Source organism: Sminthopsis crassicaudata, chromosome 4 (assembly GCF_048593235.1).
Source record: "Sminthopsis crassicaudata isolate SCR6 chromosome 4, ASM4859323v1, whole genome shotgun sequence".
Classification (NCBI taxonomy): Eukaryota; Metazoa; Chordata; class Mammalia; order Dasyuromorphia; family Dasyuridae; genus Sminthopsis; species Sminthopsis crassicaudata.
In genome coordinates this window covers 166,514,033-166,525,918 of record NC_133620.1, presented here as the reverse complement: position 1 = coordinate 166,525,918, position 11,886 = coordinate 166,514,033, and positions in this window count along the sequence as shown.

Sequence of the window (11,886 nt, the reverse complement as noted above, 5' to 3'; positions counted from 1 at the left end):
ATCAGAGTTTTGTTCCTTTCCAGAGTGGTTCTGGCCCTTAAGGTCTTGGCCTGGGGTGTTAGTCTGATATGATTTTGCATTGAAAAGGGGGGAGGCTCTAGAGACCCCTTTGGTTTCTTTCTCCTGTACTTGTGGAGTTGGAGCTATTTGGTGAAACATTCATTTTCTCCCTTCTTTGTTTTTATGTACCTGCTCTACTGTCTTGGTGAGTATGGGAGGGACTAGACAATGATAAGGAGCCATCCAGGAGCTATGGACAGGACCTTTTTCAAGGAAGCTTCATATTATCTGGAACATCCCCATGGGGGACTGCCTTTCAGAGACATGAGACAGAAGTTCAAGATTATTTTCTGTGGTATAAAATGACTTATTAAACACACACACACACACACACCATTGATTACATTTGAAAAACTTTAAATACCCTAATAGGTATGAATATGTTGTTTAATTATGGTGTCTGAATTGGGCTATTGTGGACTGAAGACATCTAGTGAATTAAGTGCATGTCAGGTTCCTGAGAGTTGACCTGAATCTTGACGCTTGACTCAGTCTTTCATTCTTCACAGCTCCTCCCAGGGATCTGAAGTCACAGAAGTTTCAGAGTCTCTTAGCTTGAAAGATGGTATCTGTAGAAAAGAAAGCCACATGGCTGAGCTGTGAGAGTGTTCAAATACCAGTTTTCTTGACTGAGAATTCCTGAAACCTCAGGCTTATGAAGGAATGTTCTGAAGATGGAACATTTGGCCTCAGTTTACTAATCCATGAGTGGAAGAAAACCTAGAATTTGTACTCTCTTGCTATCATGTATGATTTAGGTGGACTGGTTGATGGAAGATAATTTACTTTGTACCAATTCCAAGCTTATTTTCCTTTCATTATGGAGGTATATGTGGCATGTAGGATGTTCAGGAAGAATAAGCACCTCTGTGAGGGGTTGTCAAGCCCTTTTCAGGATTGTTCATTCATCTTTGGTGTTCACTTTTCACCCAAATCTCACCTGCAGCATGCACAGTGGCCACATCTCAGTAAAACCAAATCAGCCAATAGGCTAAGTCAGGCTGAGGGTAACCAGCAAGCTTCAGACTCATGGACGAGTTAGGGGGATGTCAACTCTAAAAATATGAAGGCTGTGCCTGGTGAATAGGAACTTGTTCCAATGCCAAGAAAGCGGCAGAAGCAGGTGCTATGGAGATCTTAGAGCTTGGTCAGATATCAAAGACTCCTAAGTTACCCACTGCACCCTGGGATTGCATTGCTAGTCATACTGACTTTTGTCTTTGCTACAGTACTTTAATGACTTTGGAAGAGAGAGTGAAGCTGATGACTTTTTGTGTAACTTTGCTTCACTTAAATCCAATTCATTGACAAGCCAAGGCAAAACTCATGATGATCACTGCTCTTTGAAAAGGTAAGATAAAGCTGGAGACCTATATATGTCCCTGATCTTCAAAGGGAAATAGTTCTTATTAGCCCTTTTTTCTCTTTTTTTTTTTTTCATTACTTATAGGCTCCAGTTAGTTATTTGTATTGCTTTCATTTTTTATAGGATGAAATAAAGGCTGTCCTTTATCAAATATACATTATTATCTTCAATGCTTTTGTATAAATGACACTGTTTTTATTTACTTTTGTTGAGACTTAGGAGCGAAATTCCAAAGTTCCAGGGGAAACTAAATGAAGGCAAAATTACCCATGGAGTGATATTTAGAACCTTTCGCTTTTTTCCTCTTAATACCTGACAAGATTGAACCTAAGCAACATTAACCCAGAACTTGTGGTGTTGTAATAGATTACACAGACTCAAAATGAAAAATAGTTACTATTCTCAGGTGAAGCTTACATTCTATTAGGGAGATACAATATTTGCACAGATAAATGTAAGTTGAAGAAAGAGAGAGAGAGATCTAATAGCTAGTGGGATCATGAAAGGTTTCTCAAAGGAAGAATCAATTGATATGAGTCTAGGAACATGTGCTGGATTTGGAGTAAAGAAGACATAGTGATTGGAATTGAACTATCTATTTGTCATCTTGTTGTAGTAACTTATAAAAGGACCAATAGGGTAGAGTAGAGCAAGAAAAGAGCAGGGTTGAGCAAGCTTTGGATCTGATACATGCCTTACTATATCAATACCAGCTCGATGAAATAATATAAACATTTTATTTTCAAACTTTTAAGTTTATTTTAAAAATAAAGCCATTTTCCCATGGTTGATTTTGTAATTTAGGGATTAATTTTGGTACCCTAAATATTTCTATAAATTGCCATAGCTATCATCCTACAGGAGAATGCTCCTTTGGCAAAGAACTATTGAGAAATATTTATTTGTCTTCTTGTTTTTCTGGTGGGACAGGGAACTTAAAATGTATACATGGATGTGCAATTCATAAACATCAGTAGCAATAGTAATTGCTTACTAATAGCAATAATTTATAATGTTTGAAAGTTGAGCTAGTGAAGCTTAAAACAGTAGTAAGTATTTTGGGCCACCCTGTATTTAGGAAAAAAAAATATTGTTCTGCATCTTCCTCCCCTTGAATATAGTGTATGTGTGTGTGTGTGTGTGTGTGTGTGTGTGTGTGTGTGTGTGTGTGTATGTGTGTATAGTTGCTTTTTTAATGGATATAATATAAAGAAAGCATCTGGCAATACTGACAATGGAACATAGAGAGGGAACATGGTTAGTATGTTGTTACCATAAAAGAAGCTTTCTTGGTGGGGTGATCTTTCCTATGACAAATATTTTTATAAAAGCTAAAATGAGTGAGCAGAGTGGATTGCAAACATCACTTTTTATATAATCCCCACCTCTTTAATCAAGGTTATCAATCAATGGGATATAGTCATGTGTGCGTCTTATCTTTGAGAGTATTTTCACTGGGCTTTCTCCTGAAGTAATAGAATAGATTAAGATCCTTAAAAATAGAAATTGTGTTATTTTTTGGTATATTTATCCCCTAATTCTTAGCTCTATGTCTAGTTGTTAAGTTGAGGGATACAAAAAATGATAATGCTATTCCATGGTATTACAGCATCCCCAGCCCAGCCTAAGCTCTTTGAATGGCTGTAGTGGTGGAATAGATCCAGAGTGTAGACCCCCTGAAAGTAAGTGTGGAGTCATTAGTGAGAGAACAGGATGAGTGTATTTATAGGGTCATTTAGGAAGTGTGAAGAGAAAGACAGAGAATTTCTTAGAATAAAGTGTTATTTGCTTATAAAGCATTTGTCATAAGTGGGAAATGTAAATCAGTGCTTAGTTTGAATAGGAATTAATTAGGTCATGGCTTCCCAAAATTCATTTTAGCCCTTTGAGTACAAAGAAAAAAAATTCTGAAGGAATTTGAATATAGAAATTGAGTACTAAGCCACATCATATTTTACCAAGAGCCCAGAGGGTGTTTACATATTGGGTCCCAGTGCTATTCCACACTCTAATTTTAATGCTTTAAGGGATTGTCAGAATGTTTCTCAATGAAGTCCTACTTATACTTATTTCATGGTGGTGTGCAAATAACCTTGGGGTCAAGAGGTTAGAAAGGCAAAAAATACAGTATAGGAGTACTTTTGGATATTTGTAGCTGAGATATATTAGAGTCTCTTTAAGAAAAGGGGAGACCTAGATGCCCTGGGAAGAAAGTACCAGCTTCTCTTCCATGGATTGATAGACTAGTGCCTGTAATATAGCAGTCACTTGATAATATTTAATGAATTAATGAATGAATTGATGAAGCTAATCAATAGGTATTTTCAGGTGAGAGAATATCCAATGAGTATCAGAGCGAAAAGAGAAGAGTAGTTGGCAATCCTTGTGAGTAGTACTGAGAAAACTATTTGGTGACTTTTTTATAACAGTAAAGTAGATGTTGTTTTCCCATGGCACATATTCAAGAAATAATAGAAAACTTTCCAAGACGTTAAAGCAGATAACTTCTTCCTGTTTCTAGTCATTATTGTAAACAAAAGATATTTTTGAGTATCACTGTCAAACATTATGAAATCTTGAGCAAGAAACTGAAGAGCCTAGGGGCACAGGTGATATTTTCCTCATTGCTTTCCATCAAAGGCAAGGGATGCAAAAGGGGGAACAATATCTGGGGAGAGAACAGATAATTTTTTCTTTAAAATTATATTCTTTCTAAATGCTATTTGAGCATTGTGAACATTATTTTTTTTTATTAATTTTTATAATTATAACATTTTCTTTGACAGTACATATGCATAGGTAAATTTTTTTTTTTTAACAACATTATCCCTTATACTCCCTTCTGTTCCGAGTTTTTCCCCTCCTTCCCTCCACCTCCTCCCCTAGATGGCAGGCATTCCCATACATATTAAATATCTTATAGTATATCCTAGGTTCAATATATATGTGCAGAACTGCAATTTATTGTTGTTGTTGTTGCAAAGGAAGGATTGTATTCGCAAGGTAAAAATAATCTGAGAAGAGAAACAAAACAAAACAAAACAAAACAAACAAAAAAAAACCAATGGAGAGAACAGATAATTAAGGGAATGGCAAAGATGGTGGTTGGAAAAAGATAGTTAATGTAAAATGTATGGGATTGCCTGTCATCTAGGGGAGGGAGTAGAGGGAGGGGAAAATCTGGAAAAATGAATACAAGGGATGATGTTATAAAAAATTACTCATGCATATATACTATCAAAAAAATTGTAATTATAAAATTAATAAAAAAAGGAAAAAGATAGTTAAGATATTGCATAAGAATGGCAATTGGATTTCTATACAACAAATTGAAAAATTGAAGAGTTGATCAAGAAGATGAAATCCATAAATGGATTTGGAACAGTTTAATTCCTTAAATTTTAATAATAATGTGTTTTGGAAAGGGATGAAGTGGATCTAATAAGGGAAATTAGTGACTGTGCTTAAAGTTTCACAGATATATAATAGAACTAGGATTTGAACCCATGCCACTAACTTGAAATCTATTATTCTTTCATTATACAATGTTGGAGAGATATAATAGTTGTTTTAAAGTCCCTGAAGCATGGTCGTTTAAAAAAGGGATTAGATTTATTCTATGTTGCTCCAAAAGAAAGGAGTAATTTTGAAGGGATATTGCTCAAAAACAATCATTTGTCATGACTATTACTTGATATGGTTCTGTAAATGCTAGGTATAGCAAAAATGTAAGAAAAAGAAATTGAGGGAATAAGCACAGAGAGCAAACATAATTGTTATTGTTTTTAGATAATATGATAGTTTACTTATAGAATCTTAGTGATTCACCTAGAAGTTTATTTAAATAATTACTGACTTCTTTTGATAAAGCAAGATAGAAAATAAATTTACAAAATTGCCAATTGTTCTGAATCTTACTAACAAAAACCAATGGGAAATACAAAACCAAATTTCATCTGAAGTAAAAATATATAAAATATGTGGGATCAACTCACTAAGACACACTTAAAATTTACATGAATACAATGACAAAACTTGTTACAGAATTAAAAGAAAGAAGACTTAAGTAATTCATTGTACATTATTGAGCCATACCGCCAAAATCAAAATGATTAAATTAATTTATAGATGTAAATGAAAATTACTATAGCTACATGTTCTGGACTAGGCCTGACTCAATCAAGCCAATTTCTTGGTAGTTTAATAGTTTAGGTTTATACTAGCATAAAATGAGGCACTCAGAAGTCATTCAACAGTTAACAAAAAGAGATTTACTTAGCTATTTAAAGAGAACAATTTTCAACAATGATAGGCATTGCATTTACTTCTAGTTAACTCATCTGAATGAAGCTCTCTTGCCTGAGTTATTCGTGATTTACTAGTCAAGCATCAAAATACCTCTGGAATTCCTTGTGCTTGCTTTCTCAGGTGATTAGTAGATCAAGCCAAGTGAAGAAGCAGTTATTAAGTGCTTACTAGAAGTTAGGTGCAGTGAAAAGTGTTGTAAATACATAATACAAACAAAATAGTCCTTTAAGGAACTTACATTTTAATGTAAGAATGCACATAAAAGGAAACTGACAAGAAGTGAGGATTGGGGAGAGAAATTATCTAAACAAGGATAAGGTGAAGAAGTCTGAAGTTGTGAGATGAGTGAGGGTCTGACCCAGGAACTTCCTCAAAATGGAGTTATTGCAAGGAACTAATCAATAGTAGGATAAGCCTTTAGGGGTGGAGGGATCTTTCTGCATGAGAAGATAGCTAAAGCATAGTGAAGTTCAGAATGTCAGAAAAAAAGTCTGGAGAGGAGTGAAAGAGTTTATATGTTTGATTAGATACTTTCTCTAAATGATCTTTCTGGGATATCAGGGTTATTTTCTTGATTTTTTAATTAATGTTGTCTAGCCCCTCCCTCCCCCCCTTTTTTTTTAATCATGATTTTCAGGTAGTTCAATACATTCTTAAATTATCTGTCCTGGATCTATTTTCCAGGTCAGTGGTAAAAATCTTGCAGAAAATATTTTTGATAAAGATCCTATACATCTAAGTTGTGTAGGGAATTGATCTGACCCAGGGACCTAGGATCTATGGTACACTTGAACTCATGAGGTTACATTAGAGATGTCCATTTGCTCTTCAATCACCTTGGCTCAGATGAAGAAAAACAAAGGAGAATTAAAGAATTATAGGATTTGAGAGTTTGAAAGAACTTCAAGACATCTAGTCCAACCCATACATGAAAGAATTATCATTATAACTTACTATAATGATCAAATAGCATATTCTTGAAGTTCTTCCAGAAAAAACTGAAGCCTCAGGATACTAGGGGGTAGGCATGGCTCTATTGGAATGGATAAAATAATTGATAGGAATATTTTCCATTAATATTAAGAGATAGGCAATCTTTGAGGACATCTCAGCCTTTATACTACTTTTTCTCTTAACATATTCAATACATTTTCTAAGACTTTCAGGAGTAGGGTCTAAAATGAGAACCGATGTCTGAAATGGATGCAATTAAGTCAGCTCTGTGATGTATCCAGTTATATTTGTTTTATGCAATTATCACATTTTACCTCAGGATTCTATTATGGTATTCTATAGTTTTTTGTTTTTGTTTTTGTTTTTGGTAATACTCTACTGGTAAATTTATTTTCTTTTATATTATTCCTGAAAAACTTTATATATATATATATATATATACATATATATATACCTGTTGATGGGTGAGAATAATTGATCATTGACATATTCAAGTTGGCTTTCATTTATGAAGCTTTTAAAAAAGCTTATAAAATATATAAATTATTAGTTTGTCTATAAATGCAAATATTAATCATAAACTGCTGTGGTATTTGTTATTTTAATGAAAAGGAAATCATCAAGTATCTCTGAAATTTTATGATTCATATTAAAATTGTGCACTCAGAAATATATATCTAGTTAAAACAAAAACCTTTCATATAATGAATTATTAATGTAAAATCAGGATCTGTGATGCTAAGATAGTTTAGGTACACTTAAGGTTTCTTCTTCAGTAGCTGACTGTTTATTTCTAGTATCAAATGCAAACTTTAAAGACAATATTTTATTTTTCCCCATTACATGTTAAAATATTATTTTTTCATTTGAACAAAAAGTTTTGAGTTCCAAATTCTATCCCTCCCTTTTCCCCCTTCCCTTCCTCCTCCCGGAGATAGTAAGCTATCCAATATAAATTATACATGTGCAATCATGTAAAACATTTCCATATCAATTATTTTGTACAAGAAGACTTGAAAAAAAGAAAGACAAAGGGAGAAAGAAAAAAAGAATAAAAGAAAGAAAAGAAAAAGAAAGGAAAGGAGAAAGGAAGGAAGGGATGGAAGAGGAAGAAAAAGAAAGATGAAAAGGGGAATTGGGGGGAGGTAGAAAGTATGTTTCAGTTTGTCTTCAGACAGTATAAATTTTTTCTGTAAGGGCAGATAGCAAATTTCATCACGATTTCTTTGGGACTATCTTGTTTGATATTTGTAGCCCTTTATAACTTGACTACAAACTACCTTTCCAGTCTTCCTGTGTCTTAGTCTAGTGACTTAGTCTAAATTCCAATCACACTAGCCTTCCTGCTTTCCCTCACACATGACATTCTTTTTCCAAATCTGTGCTTTGGCACAGCCTGCCTGGAATAAGTTCCCTTCTCTCTCTAGTTTCCCTAGAAGAAGAGAGTTTCTAGGAGAGTTTCTTTTCCCTAGAATTCCTAGTTTCCTTCAAATCTCAAGTCTAGTGTAACTTTCTCTATGAGGCTTTTCTGATCTTTGTCTTATACCCACTTATGTTACATCTCCCAAATTACCTTGTATTTTTCCTACTTCTCATATATTTATACATATATGCATACTCTCTCTTTTCAACTTCCTTCTTCCAACAGAATATGAACTTTTGAAAGACAGGGATTGTTTCATTTTTGTTTGTACTCTTAGTGGCTAGCATAGAATATAGTTCCATATTAGTTGCTTAATAAATGATTTTGAGCTCCCTGAATTGTATTTGGAAAAAATTGATTTATTTTGTAGCTATATCTGGTGCTACACTCTTATATTTGTTGCAAAACCTTGTTTTAACCTAGAAGCTCCTAGATAGGGTTACAAACTTTGTAAAGTAGTAGGTGTTTTATAAATATTTGTTAAATTAAATTGAATGAAAATATTAGCTAGATGAATTTCTTTAGATGGAAACAAAATAATAATTGAGAAGCAAAATATTGTTCAAGATAGGCATAGCATAGCACAAAATGGCAAGATGATATGGCTTGTTTTATGTAGTTTTAGCCTGATCATATGTCCATTTAAGTAAGGTTGATGGGACTGAGACAATGAGAAGGAAATCTCAGACAACTTCTGTGAGGACAACACTTGAGAGAAAGAGCATGATGAGGTCTGGATTGATAGAAGAGGCTCTGCTTAGGGAGCAAAGCAAGTAGGGAGTAAAGGATGAGTTATTGAATACAAAGAAGACTTGGTTCCTCAGATCCTAAGGCCTTTAGGGAAGTTATGAAAGCAGGGCAAAAGAGTGGATTAAGAAAGGGAAATTCTATATTGCCTGGGAAGTTCTGAGGCTTTGGGCAGGGAGAAAGAAAGGTTCCCAGGGAGTTTTACTGGGACAGAGCGTTCCTCATGGCTAAATAGGCTCATGTAAATTTTTATTCATTTATAGTAGAAAGGACACCAGTTCTGAAGTTAGAGGATATAGAGTTAAATGTTTTTTTTGACATTTACCACTAACATGGACAAGCCTTTCTACCTCTTTCAATCCTAGTGTTTGGATTAGATGAAGTCTGAGTTCTCATCCAGCTCTTGATATATTACTAAGCAATTGAGTAGAGTGATAGATGGAGCACTAGCCCTGAAGTCACGGAGACCTGAATTCAAACCAGTCTCAAACATCTATAATCCGTGGGACTGTTGGTAAGACACCTAATTTGTCTGCTTCATTTTCCTCTTTTGTCAAAAGGGGATAATAATAGCACTTATCTTCTAGGGTTGTTATGAGGATAGGATCAAATAAGATAAAATTTGTAAAATGCTTAGCATAGTGCCTGACATAAATAGATGCTATATCATGCTAGTTATTGTTAACTATTAGCCATATAACTGTGAAATACATTATCAAGAAAATGGGCAGAACTAGACATGTAAAAGAGTTACAAATGAAATTTTTCTTCCTCTATTCCTAGTTCTGCCAACTGACCCTGCCAGTGAAATTTAGAATAATAGATCTAGTGTTTAAATACTGGGTCTGAAATCAGGAAGATCTGATTTTAACTTTATTCCCAGAGATTCTCTAGATGTGTGGTCCTGAGCAAGTCATTTATCCTTTATTTTCCTTACTTTCTTCAATTGAAAGGGGGGATAATAATAGCACCTACCTCACAGGGCTGTTTTGTATTGCCTCATAATATATTGAGGCAATTAATGCCCAGGAACTGGAACAACATGTAAGTCATCTTAAGTGAGTTTGGTAAATTGAACTGATTTGAGCCCTGATCTGAGCTAAATTATTTGTTTTCTCCATTTTCTATTTCCCTTTCACTGTCAGCTATCCCTTGAACAGTCTTTCCTTTTGATCACATAACAGGTTATATTTAGTAATTAATAAGCCCCATTCTCAATCTCATAGTAGAAGAATGGATTATCACAAATCCTGGGGAGCCTCTGAAGATCTACGTAGAAGTTAGGAGAATTTACTTTTACATCTACTTTAACAATTGCAAATGCAGCATTGCCTCTCTTCTTTTGTTCTAGGGATCATATTATTGGGCCCTTAAGAGCTGGAAGAGAAAAAAAGATGAATATCTTTAAGAATCTTAGCAAAAACCAACCAGAAACCACAAACCCCCAAATTGTTTTGAGTATAAAGGATTTTTGATAATTTCATATTTAATGTTAAAAAAGAAAAAATCTAATTAACATCATCATTGTTATTATTATTATTTTTTACAGACACCCAGTTCATATTTTGCAGAGTCTTTTCTGAGAAATCCTTTCATGATGAAACCATCTTATGGTTCATTAACCATCTCTTTGGAATTAACAACTCTAATGTCAAATTTAAGCCATTAAACCACATATGTGGATCCCTATGGATTACACAATGACTTAGAACACCACAAATTAACATTATCTATATTTCACTGTATTTTTATTTATTTTGTTAAATACTTCCCAAGTACTTGGGAATGTTGTAGACTTGATCAAATTATGAGCTCCATGTTTGATCTTTCTGTTTAATAACATAGTTAATGAATACTGTCATCTTCCATTTTAAAGTTCAGACTGGCCTGTTATTTGTTTCCAGTTTCTACTACACTTTCCCATAATTACCATAGTTAAGAGATTTTAGATCTGGATAAAAAAACCAAAAATTATTTAAAAAATGAATGTGTTTTCCTTTTAAAAGTAGTAATTGAGTAACACCTCTATCTAGGAGCAGTGTAGCTTTTTTAACTCCTTCATCCTCCTTTTTGGCAACAACTCTGAGCTTGCAGCACATTCTTTTGCTTATCCTTAAGGATGACAAATATTTATCCTTCCAGGATTCATATGATTCCTAAATAACTCATAATGGAAATATATATATACATATAAATATATATATATAAATTTTGCCCAACTTGATTTTATATATATATATATATATATATATATATATAAAATCAAGTTGGGCAAAATTTAAAATGAGTCAAGATGATTTTCTTTTAGGTCCACAAAGTATTTTTTATTCTAGCCCTTTGGGAAGCCATTTCAGTTCAGCAAACCCTTATTAAAAATGCACTAAGTGCAAGGTATTGAACTAAGCTCTAGAGCAAGGTTTTTTATTTTAGGGTTTTTGATGATTTTTAAATTAGGTATCCTGGAGCTAGCTTTACCCACCTTTCCTTAAATTTTTAGTGTGAATGTTTATCCTGCAGAAATAGGTAATTCCAGGAAATGAAGGCTTAATTTATTGTTTTGTTGATTGTTAGATGTAAGAAAGTGTTAATAATGTAGATTAAATTTTTTTTCCCCTGAGGTAATTGGGGTTAAGTGACTTGCCCAGGGTCACACAGCTAAGACAGTGTGAAGTGTCTGAGATCTGACTTGAGCTCAGGTCCTCCTGACTTCAGAACTGTGCTATATTCATGGAGCCACCTAGCTGCCTCAATGTAGATTAAATTTAAAGGAATTTTTAAATACTTTTTTTTTTTTTTTCCATTTTCTGGGAGATCAGGTTAGTTAAACATTTACTACCATGCTCCTTTATAAATATTTCTTAAGCCAAATAGGAGTTCAATAGAAGGCTCAGGGAAAAAGTCATCATCAGATTGGAGATCTGGTAAGTGTACTCCAATAATAATAGTCATAGTTAACTTGTTTTGTGTAATAGACCTTTTGGGCAGTTTGGGGAAGCTTATGGACTCTTTCTCATCATTTTAATCCCAA